The 12,193-nt window shown below is 37.9% G+C and overlaps 1 protein-coding gene across 4 annotated transcripts in view; it reads left to right on the top strand.

Moving 5' to 3' along the window:
- nckap5l (NCK-associated protein 5-like) overlaps window positions 1-12,193 on the top strand; it is a 30,000-nt gene that overhangs the window by 6,615 nt on the left and 11,192 nt on the right. Inside the window, exon 1 of one of the 4 annotated variants that reach the window (XM_082144550.1) lies at window positions 1,273-4,377. The exons of 2 other annotated variants lie outside the window; for them this stretch is intronic. The gene's annotated coding sequence lies outside the window, so the exon portion shown is untranslated. Of the gene's footprint in view, window positions 1-1,272; window positions 4,378-8,304; window positions 10,379-12,193 lie in introns of those variants that run through there. One more of the 4 variants, XM_082144551.1, reaches the window with a different exon arrangement.

Raw genomic sequence — 12,193 nt, 5'->3', positions numbered from 1 at the left:
CAAAAGAGGAAAGGTAGGGAGCCGACATGGCTGCGGCGGCCCAGCTGGAAGGTGCCGGAGGGCATTCGCTTTGAGCCACGACGCCTGGTGTCCAGATGTTTAGTAGCTGTGTCCATGTTCACTGGCTCTGCAAACTGCTGAAAGCCAGGCTTCACTGCACTTTACTGCAGTGCCGGCACGGGGACACCGGCTCGGCCAGCACAACTCACATGCCAGCCTGCAAACCAAGCGCATAGCACACTGTTTTATTATGCCAAGCTGTTTATTTTACAATTCAAGAAATTTTTTCCAGGTTTGTTATATGTGTGGCTTTTTTTTTTTTCTCTTTGTTTATCAATGGAACCAGAGCCCATTTTCCCCTCCCTCTTTTTTTTTTGTGAGCGTAGCCAATACAGTAACTGGTGTGACATTTAGTCAAGGTGGTAACCATGACTACAAGATTATTCCGCTTTGGCTTTACCAGATGTCCTTGTCCAGCAGATGTAGCGTTTACTCGTGTGTTTGTGACCTCCAAGTCAAATTTGCTTTGTCAGGCGGGTTATTTTGTCTCAGCATGTTTGTACAGTTCGTACAAGTGTGGTATATTTGGAATTTAGTGTTCACACAGATTCTTGAATTGATGTGCTTTCCATCTAGGGGGATACATACTTTTAGATAAGTGTGATTAAGTCATCGTTTATCGGAAAAATCGTGGTGCTCAATTGTCAGTGTTTACCAATACATAATTGTTGCTATAATACAGAAGACACGTTCCACACGGGGCAGAAGGAGCGGTCAGTTTAGCACAGTGGCGTACTGCCCCTCCCTCTCCAGCCTAGACTAGTGTCACATTTCTAAAAGGTGGATCAGCCCCTCCACCTCACATGGAGTTCAGCACATTACCGCCCATTAAGCTGTCTCACTCTCAATGGGGGCTTTTTTGCCATGAGCCTGATTTATTCCTTTAATCCTGAGTCACCCAAATGCTTTGTCATTGACCAACTGCTGGCAAATGGAGTTGGACCAAACACTAGCAAATGTGTTGCGATTCTTTTATTAGGGATGCGGCAGTATTAAAATGTAATAGTAATTAAAATTTTCATGTGGCAGTCATTAAATATTATTATTGTTGTTGTTGTTGTTATTGTTGTTATTATTATTATTATTATTATATATGATATTATATGGTATTATCTAAAAGAAGAACAGGAAAACACTAAAAATCAATCATTAAAATCAGCAGATGTTAAATTACTGTTGTGATGCCTAAATGAAAGCATCACATCGATTTGACATTGACAAAAACCTTTTTAAAGATCGTATTGATTGATATTTTAAAATAAATAGTGTAATTTTGTAAATAAATAGTGTAAATTAAATAAATAGTTTAATTTGGTTTTATTTACATCATTAAATATGGATAACTGTTCATTCTGAGATCCACTAAATCAGATTGAATGCAATAAAATATTTATTTATTTGGTTCGTTCCATCCATCCACTATAATACCAACTAAATTAATAATAATATATAGGCAGAAAATGTAGAGATGCTAACATAAAATATAATAATAAACAACTGAAGTGGTCTAATATATCATGCAGCCCTATCTTTTAAAATATTTTCTTTTCAGTTTTTTCTGCATCTTTGGAATATAATTTGGTTTTCAGGAGATCTTCAGTAAGATTGTCTCCCACACAGAATCCAAGATTCCCTTATCAGCTCTATCAAATCACTGAGTTGTTGTAGTTATGTAACATTTGTGAGTTTGTGAGTCAGATATTGCCCAGTCAGGCTCAATCAACAGTCTTGAAATGTAATTGCCTACAATACTTCCTTTGAGATTGTCTAATTAGGCCAAATGTCCAGCTGTGTTTAAGGAGATGTAGTTGAGCAGAACTGTTACAAGCATGTTAATGTCACTTGGCACCTGAGGCTTACAGACGCTTTCAAGTGTGCTCCACTTTGCATGTCATTGCTGAGTAGTCAATTGGTAACGCACTGGAAAGCCAAGACGACCTCCCAATAAGACTCTGATCTGAATTCCTGACATTTAAGACCATCATGTCACAATGCACCTCATTATGGATCCGGATCATTGTATGTAATGCCGTAAGTCTATCCCTCTTGGGTGTTTAGAGACGTGAAAGTGGAGTTTAAAGGATCACAATGGACCTTTGTCCAGAAAGCTCTCACCTCTTGACTGTTGACTCCAAGACAACATGTGACCCCCTTGCATTTGGGTCATTTCATCCAATTTGGTCGACTCATGTGAAGACACTAACACTAGCTGAGGTGGAATTCCTCCTACAGACGTACACATATGAATTAGTATCTGGCAAGGGCATGATCTGAGGTTCATTCACAGTCAGGGACGAACTTTTTCAGCCCTTTGGCCTCATAGACCAACCCTGTAGCCATAACACTGAGATATTTAGATAAGGTTTTAGTGCATTGCAAAGGGATTGTTTTTTATTAGGGGAGGATTTCGACAGTATCAAAATCTCCTCTCAGGTTACCAGTAAACATGTATACATGTGCAGTTATAATCTAGTTAGAGCGAAGTAGAGTGTGTCTGTCGAAGTATACATGACACAATGTGTAATCGAGCTACATTCACATTATATAGGACGCTTAGTCCTATTTCAAAACCCTTTATCCCTGAAGCATGTTTTATTAGATTGTGCTGATTTTAACACTGTGAGAAACCTTTTTTACTCCGTTAACACTCTTGAAGAAATTTTTAACAAGGTTAAACCAAATGCAGTTTTAGAGTTTTTAGCATAAATAGATTGTAAAAACTTGATATAGTTTTACCATAAATTTTCTCTTAATGAAAATAGCCACAGAAGCTGGCATGCCGAGAACATACAAACTTCTCAAGTTGGTACAATTTCAGTCATACTAAAGCATTTACATGATAATTATGATTAATTATTGCTTTAATCCGACTGAACTTAAACTTTTTAAAGTGCATGTAAATGCGCTTAGTTTGTCCATCCCAGGGAATGTGTATAGCTTTATATTAGGTATGTGCGAAATTACATATTTTCAAAATTGACTAGTCTGGGGTTTACCTTAAGCCGAAAGTATAGTTCTCTTCTCTGCGTTCTGCTTTGACTGTTTGTGTAATATAATATTTATCGATACAGTCCGCTGATCTCCTCGCATTACAATAGGCTAATTACTATAGGCTACTCTTGACTCTGAAAAAAATTAAAAGCTAGAGATCACTTGTCACAATTAGAAATTCTGGTATCTATCAAATCATCTTGGATGTATTAAAGGGATAGTTCACCCAAAAATTCTGTCATCATTTACTCACCCGCAAGTTGTTCCAAACCTGTTTACATTTCTTTGTTTTGGTGAACACAAATATTTTAAGGAAAGTTTGTAACCAGGCCATTCAATCGTGCCCCAGAACTGTTCAGTTGAAATTGATACAGGTTTGGAACAACCTGAGGGTGAGTAAATGATGACAGAATTTTCATTTTTGGGTGACCTATCCCTTCAAGCGAGGTACGAAGAACGGACCCCTGAATGAAACTGAACATTGTTTTTTTAAAAGTTGGACTTTTTTTTTTTTTTATGCTGCATCCTAACGTTCAAGTCCGAACACTCCAGAAAATGGCCAAAGGCACCAATCTGAATGCGTATAGCTCAAATAGTGGTGCTTTAAAGGGAATGAGATCCTTTTTTTTTTTTGTCTTTTCACAGTTCGTTTTTAATTACTCATAGTTTTTTTTAATTTAGTCACTTGGCCACTGTGTTATTTATCCAGGTCAGGTTTTGGTCATGCAGCTCTACATTGACTTCCACAGTATCTGCAGTTGCAATCCAATCAGTGCAAGTCTGATAAAGCAGTCTCAATCCTCTTAGAAAAGAAGCTCCTGCTCCTTGACAAGGGGCCGAGTTGCCTGGGTAACTCCATTTTTTTTTCCTTCTGCGCCTGTTCGGATATCCGTCCTTGTCCTCATCTTTGTTCGGGGTGGCTTTTTGAAATATAACCCCCTCTATTTTTATGGCCTCTCCAGCAGTTGTGGGGTTAATGTTTAGCTGCAGCCGTTGGAGGAGGGAGAGACACTCAGAGGAGAGATGGGGGGCTGGCCCACAGCTGTTGTAGTAGGCTGGGTCTATTGGGGTAGGATGCCTGCCTCACACTCCCTTGAACAATGGGAGGACATGGAGTCCACTGCAGACAGCAGATACAGTTTCCTCGCACTTGCCTAAGGACAGGCAATGTACTACCAGAGTAACGTGAGGAGGATTTCCTCGGAGGAACGCTAAAATATTGCAAAAGGGTTTCTTTGTGGCGTTTGCGGATCCTGCTCCCGTGTCTCACATTTGCCTTGCATGGGCTGCACTGAAACGTCTGGGATGCTCTGACTGGAATTAAAGGTAATTTTACGCATAGCTGTTTGCAACACTGTTTTTTAGCCACAGTCGAATCCTGTCTATACGTTTCTCGCTGTATTTCAGTGACTTGTGTTAGCAGGCACTTTGTCAGGAGTGTGTTTCGTGAACCGTTAGATATCAGATTTGGCTTAGTGTGGAACAACTATGCATTTATCCCTTGGCAAACAGTTCTGGAGCAGTCTATATGAATTTTTTTTTTTTTCAATATTACCTTGCTGCATTAAGGTTTTTGAAAGCTGTAGGTCGGTCACCATGGCACTGATCATCATTTCCGTATGCTAATCAATCAAAACGGTTTGCTTAAGCCGGTGTAGCGTGCTGAAACGACCCATACAAGTTTTCCTTGTCATGAAAAACAGCTGGTGCCATTTTTAAAAGGACTATCAAAAAGTCTATTTCATCGCCATCTAGGTTAGAGAAGCAGTTGCATGCTAAAATGTTAATAAGCACAAGTCTGTTTGCATTGGTTCAGGGACAACGTGGGTACATCCTTCAGTGTGATGCCTGAAGGACTCATTGTTTGGGTGTGAGTGATCATCTTATTTAACTCCAAGCCAACTGTAAGTAATTGAGAATTAGGTTGGAGTTCATTTACAGTTAGTCTGCGAATCAAAGTAGTCCTTGAACAAGCTGAAGCTTTTGCTTAGTCCTCATTTAAGTGTGTTTAGGTAGCTCATGCTGCAGTCAAGGCTGTGCAGATGGAGACAACGCACTTTGTGTAGATAGGTGCACTGCCGCAAAGGAACAACAATAGTGCATGAGTCTGCAGATGGCTGCATGGTAACTTTGCTGAGAGCTACAGAGTAGCATGCCTTACCTTTCATGTTTGGAGCAAAATGGAGGACTAGACAGTCCATAAACATTTGGGGGGCCTTTGCTGTCACCGATGCGACAGCCAGAGCAAGTGGACCAAATAATCTTTAAAGCACACAGAAAATTGCAATGGAAATCTTTACCCCAGCTGCATAAACCTGCATTATTAAAGATTTTATTTATTTAATGCCACATTCAGGAATAGAAGCTGTCTCGCCATACTTCAGAGACTCTTTATCCCCGGGAATAATTCACATCAAAGAGAAAATATAATGCCCTTAGGGACTTGATGGAATGTCTATATGTTTGTTTGCTTTTCCACAGAATGCTTTTATTCATTATAACTCTATTCAATGCATTTGCAGACTGTCTATTTCTTCTTCTGGTGTGATTGATCATTTTATCAGCTCGTAAATCATGCGAACAGATCAATAATTGGGTTATGAAGGTGTCTGAGGGCTCTGTACCCATTGTGCAGGGTGTGAATAATCAGAGACCGTCTCTTCGGATGCCGATTGGCTGTTTCTTAATAACTCCTCGAGTGTGGGGGATGGAGGCGGAGCTCCCAGCACATTTTGGAATCCCAGAGAGCCCTACTTCTGTTTGATTGCCTTCACACTGGCTTTATTCCACCCCTCTGAGCCATGCAGGTCCTCCCCCAACATCTACTTTCCCTTTTTATCAACACTCTTTTAAATCCTAATTTGCATTATTCGAGATATCATTCGTGACTGTACGAGCCCCCCCTCACATATGCAAAATGACAACAAGCAGATCCATGGCAGTCATTCATCCATTCATGGCTTATTGCTGAACTGAAGCTGGTGTAAGAAATATGGGGGGTTTTGCACACCGACACAAAGGACTAAGTTAAATAGGCTTGTACTAAATTTCTTTGGAGAATTAAAATTGTCTGGAACTGTTTATACTATTACCAGATTAAAATGTTTTAACATAATTTTTTGTAATTGCTAAAAGTATATAAATTACATGTATGAAAAGGCATGTGGTTGTGATTTTCTCTTAGTATTGATGCCCTTGTGCATTTGTACAAATCGGCCCATAAGTGGTTCAATGCATGATGGTAAAAATGCATTTGACATTGTGTGCAATCTAAAACTCCATCGTCTTTCTTTCTGATTGTAGACATTCTCCTCTACATCATTTGATCAAGTTGTCCAACCTTTCGAGAAGCTGTGTCCTTCATATTGTCAGATATGAGTGGCTCTCTTGTGTTTGATATATCCAGCAGAACAGACAGTGGCCTCTGGTGTCTGACTCCGCCAGGCTTTGTTGGGGTTTCGTCTCTGAGTGGAGCTTTGATTTCTAGTCTTAGTCACATTCAGTAGACTTCGCTCCTCTGGGCATCATACCAAGCCAGTGACTCAGAAGTATTGGAGAATATAAGTCCTACCAACATTAACAGTAGTCTCTCAGAAGCTTAGCCTCAATAAATGTACTGCTTTACAGACAAATGAGTTTGGGGCCCTGTTTTGGGTTTGCCACAGTGCTTTATTGCTATGTTTACTATACAGCATATCAGTGGATTAAGGGGCTTGCATTGTGCTTGTGCGCTGCCAAGAATCTTGTTGGCATGGGTGCTTGTTTGCCTCTGTTTTTGCTTGTCGCTAAAACCGACTCCACTATACTGTGGTATACAGTAGGGCTATAACTGTCCTAGATATTATAGCGGATACGTCCACCCCTGGTGTTCCAAATAGTGGTTGGTGAATATGGATTCTTTCAATGCCTGATTCACGCTAAAATTTTACTCATCCTCATGTTGTTCCCAACCTGTATGACTTTCTTTTTCTTTTGTGGAACAAACAAAGGTGAATTTATGAAGCATATTCCAGCCACTCTTTTTAATGTATAGAGCTGTCAATATAATGCAGTCTAGCTCCAAAACAACAACAAAAAAAGTCACATTTATTTATATAGAGATTTATACAATATTTATTGTTTCAGAGCAGCTTCAAAATAATAAAAACTGAATCTGAAAATAAAATGAATCAATTATGAAACAAATTCAATTTCAGGAGGAAATAGTGTGGTTGTTCATCTCAATTTAAATTCAGTGTTGTTTCAGTTCAGTTTAATAACTGTCAATGTTGCAAAAAACATCATGAAAGTGGTCCATATGATTCATGTACTAGTGATTTTTTTGTTGTTGAATCTTTTAAATAAATCAGTTGATCAAGATTCAGACTAATCCTTTTCTCACGTTCAACTCAACGATTCAGTGATTTGTTTGCAGCAGGTAACAGTTCACCGGAGGGAATGATTATCAGTAAATACGGGGTTTTCAACGTACAGTATGGAATTTTTCGCCACTAGGGGTCGCTAACCTATTTACTATAACACACAGTCACAGGTCAGTTTATTAGACAAATTAAACTTGTGAGGTAACGCAGCGCTGTTTCACTTGGTCTAACATTACACTATAACACTAAACTGCATTTGAATGTGTTGAAATGTATGTGTTAGTTTGTCTGTATGAGACTAGCAGTAAGCTAGATCAACATTAGAATAACATACAGATCATATTCTAACATTTCATCATGTTGAGCTAAATAACATTGATTAGTTTTATGTAAATGTGCTCACCTGTTTAATAAAGTACATGTAGAAGCGGTCGAAGTCTCGGACGTGGAGCTCTCGTTTATATACTGTCTATGGGAGCTCTCGGCATCTCGAAAACACCGCGCTGATATTGATTCTCGTTTTAGTTCTCCTTTTTTATCCAAAGTCTGCTTGCCATGGTCCATAATGTTTGAACGAAACAACAACAGCGTGCAAATAGACATTGCGAACTACCGTCAGTCGCTTTGGTTACTATCAGAGGGCTCTGGTTCATAGCTCTGGTTGCCATGGCAGTACGAGCGGAAACCAGGGACAACGCGGATATGACGCCATTGACGGCGACAAAACGGAAATAAAGAAACGGGACGTTTCTCAAATTAAATTACAAATTTCTCCTGGTTTGAAAGTTGTTGGAAATAGTCGGGATAATGTAAGTACACAACTAAAAAATATATATAACATAGATATAGTGATTTTTGCTATTTTTAAAGCAAAAAAGTTACATATTGTGGCTTTCAGTCTTTTTGTTTCACAAAGGTGTTGTATGGCTTTTGAAGACTTGGAGTATAGCACACAAATCATATATGAATTGTGTTTATGGTGTAATTTTGGAGCTTGACAGACCTAGTCCCCATTTACTTTCATTATATTTAAGTGTGGTAAAAATATTCTTCAAAAAATCTCCCTTTTTGTTTTTGAAGAAACAAATAACAGGTTTGGAACTTTATGAGGGTGAGTAAATAAAGACACAATTTGCATTTCATCTATTTAATCAACAAAAGATCCCAGTACAGATCTGGATAGGCTGTGGCACGTGTCCAGCACAGAGCGATATGACAGTGTGTATGCAGCAACCTTAAGTTTAGGGCCAGATGTAAACTGATGCTAATCTGCTTAGATCCTTACAAGAGCACAGAGGATTAGCCCTGTTGCACTGAACACAGTACTTCTGTGTTTAAGAAATGATTGTGCTGCAGGTGAGGCCAGTAGCCCTCAGGACGTCTGTTCTCGACAGAACCACAGTTCGACAATAATACAAGAGCATCACCGCAAAATGTTAGTCAGGATTTGAAATCTGATCTGTTGTCTCAAAATAGGGCTGCAGTGCACAATATATAGAAATTATCGAAATATCACAAATGTATATCGCAACAGCTTGCAATAACTGGGGTCATGAATAAAAGACAAAGAGAAAATCACTCACTGCTCTTGGCTGAATAACTTTTGTAGCTTTAATAATAATCAGTTTATATTTAATTAATACAGTGAAAACTGAGCAGTGTTTTATTTTTACATTTGATTATTCAGTTTCTGTTGTTAAATAAACCTATTGTAGGCCTACCTGAAACCCTAAACCATGTGGTTTACACTGATGTTAAAATAACACTTCTTGTAAAACACTGCTGCAAAAAGAATGTGAAACATGTAGGTTATGTAATTTTAAATATATATTTTAAAGATAATTTAAGTTTATTTTACACACTATGCATTATCATATTGCATATCAAATATTGCATTATTTAATGAGTTATTGCATATCGCACTTTTCTTCAATATCGTGCAGCCCTGTCTCAAAAGCAGTTAATGTTTATAAAAGCAGTTTGACTTTTTTTATTTTTTTTATTCCTGGTCTTGGGGACACCATGGAGAGAATTTTTGGGTGAAACCTTGTATTAATATTACTTGTTAAGGTAATTGAGTGCCAACTCAGCGGTTTGGTTAAACCAGGTATGGTAGGGCTAAAACTGAAAATTAGACTTTATGAATTTAGATTAATTAGTTAAATTTAGACCTGAATTTGAAGATGAATGCAGAATAATATTAAAATAGTTATTATATTAATTATAATATTAATTACTATCAAAATGTATTTATTCAACCATAATGATCCATATTTAGTAGCTAATGTTAGTTTTAGTTAGTCTAAACATCTCTTGAGGAATGGTGAGTGTTGTCTCTCTTTTGAAGAAGGTTAAAAGTAGCAGCAGAGGGGAATTTCTAGAGGACTGACACTCCTCTATCCACTGACAATATTATCATAAAGACCGCTTTTGAGGCTCTGTTTCACCAGAATCAGCTTACTCACCCATACATTTTCCATTGCTTGTGAGTGATTCATAGATGAAAAGAAAGATGGTCGAGGCTTCTGGTGATCTCTTGAGATTTTGCCCTGCCCTGGCCACCAGCGATTGGAAAGCGGTCAAGCATTAACAACATGGGGTAAAAATGGAGCAGAGACATGACACAGTTCTAGCTAATCCTGTATTGCAAATGTTGTGAAACCAAAATGTCACCGCTTACGCATAATATGTAGATTTAACTTCCTTGTATCTCAAGATCATCTTTATCACAGGACAGGCACGCATGAGAACGTGAGCGTGACACAGTGAAATTCAGAGGGCTGTTTTATGTAAGTTTTACTTTTCAGAGAAGACAAAGAGTGTTAACCTGGAATACCGGTTAGTTATACTCCGCCAGCTATATTCATTCTTCAGAGGGCTATCATATTAACTTGCTTTTTTAAGATATAAAATTTCATTAAGGCTTTTTGCCCAAGGCTTTGGATTTTTACTATATTCCTTTCTTGGTGAGTTATTTTATTGTATTTATTTGTATTTTTTATCTATAATATATTAAAATGTATAAATATTATAAAAAAAAAATATATATATATATATATAATTTTTTTAAATGGATTATTTATCTATTTATCAAACATCTGGTACATTGACAGTAAAATATTTTTAAGACATTTAGTTTGTAAGATTTGTGGATTTGTAAATGAATTAAATTCCATATTTTAGCTACAATTTACAGCTTATGTATCTACTTTCATTTTAGATAAAAGTGTCTTCTGAATGAAAAGTGTAAATGCTTCCTTTCTTTATGGGTTGATGTATCACAGTTATGGTACAAATACATCTTCTGTCGGAAGGCTATTCCTTGTGTCTTTGTGAAAAGAATCTGTCATGTGAAAGGAGCCTCCTGGCACTACAGGAACTACCAGCTCTATAGTGTGGCCTGGAGCCGGTCGTAGTGCCATCCTTTACTGTTAAAACAGAGCAGTGTTCTCTGACCCGCTGCGCTCCGTCAACCCTCTGACCCCCATAGCCTTTGTATTCATTTGCTTCCAGATATGGAGTTTCCATTTAAGCTATTCACTCGGCAAAGAGTTAGACGTCTATAGATAAGCTTGCCACATAAATGAGCACACCGAATAATTAGAGGATCAATTATGAATGAGTCCCATGAACATATTGATTTTTAGATTCAATTTTGCAATGATAGTCCATCCTCTGACTACGTCCGGTGTTCATATTGAAGGTCAAATTTATGGTATAGGGCAGTGCTGGGAATGGGTGGATGAAGATGACTGGAGGCTACTGTTGTGGTATAGTGAAACAATAAGGGTGTTTACATCAACAAAACACTGATAGCCATCAGCCTTTTCAACACGAGAAGAATGTTTAAATGAGGTTTTGATTTCAGTTCAAAAGGTTAACATTTTATTAAGATTGCACAATATGTCAGTTGGTCACATCGGTTTTCAGCTGATAAATGTTCATTTGAATTGGTCCGATAAGTAAAATTGGTAATATCACAAAATGTAAATTAATTTTTAATATCGGCCAATATAGCCTATTGGTGAATGGGCTTCAACGGTATCAACCATATCAGTGCAGCCTTACATTTATTAAAATAAAGATGTTTATATGCAAAGAGAAATTGGTGTGATGGGCAAAATTCTTGGTTTGCCAATCAGATTGGACTTTTTTATTCTCTTTGACTCTTTATACAATTATACAATTCGTTTCACTATTTCACTTAAATCATTATCATTGTTTTAATTTCAGAATACCTCAGACTTTTGAGTCCTCTTATTCTTTAGCACACACTAGAACATGCCATAGAACATGCTTTTCTCATCTAAGTTCGAATGCAGGTCGCGAGCATCGAATTCTGTGCCCCAGTCAGTAAGTCAGTAGGTCATGAAACGGCGTGATGGCTGGAATCCTCTAGAGTTTTCAGTACTCTTTTGTCTAATCCCCTCTGATGACACCATTAAAGTGAAGATGTGATTTGCCAGGGACTTGAGTTCTGCTTACTCACTCCCAGCTGTCTCAAGACTTGATAGTCACGCTAACTCTTTTACGCGCTCCGCACTCACTCATTCACCCTTAGACACTCTCAGAATAAGCCCCACCCAGTTATTAACATATAATTTGCATACAGGTTGACTTTGCAAATACAGTTTTTACAAAGCTTTTTATTAATGCTCACGCACTAATAGTGACAATTCAAATTCAAATGTAAAAAGTAGTTTTCATTTTGCCTTTCATTTTAATATTGGCAGTCTTGCCTCGGGATTGTAGTGAAAATGAAATGTCAAATCACCAACTGC

The sequence above is a fragment of the Leuciscus leuciscus genome (genome assembly GCF_965113295.1).
Source record: "Leuciscus leuciscus genome assembly, chromosome: 18".
NCBI lineage: Eukaryota > Metazoa > Chordata > Actinopteri > Cypriniformes > Leuciscidae > Leuciscus > Leuciscus leuciscus.
Note: the sequence above shows the minus strand (reverse complement) of the source record. Positions and strands in the feature narration are given on the sequence as shown.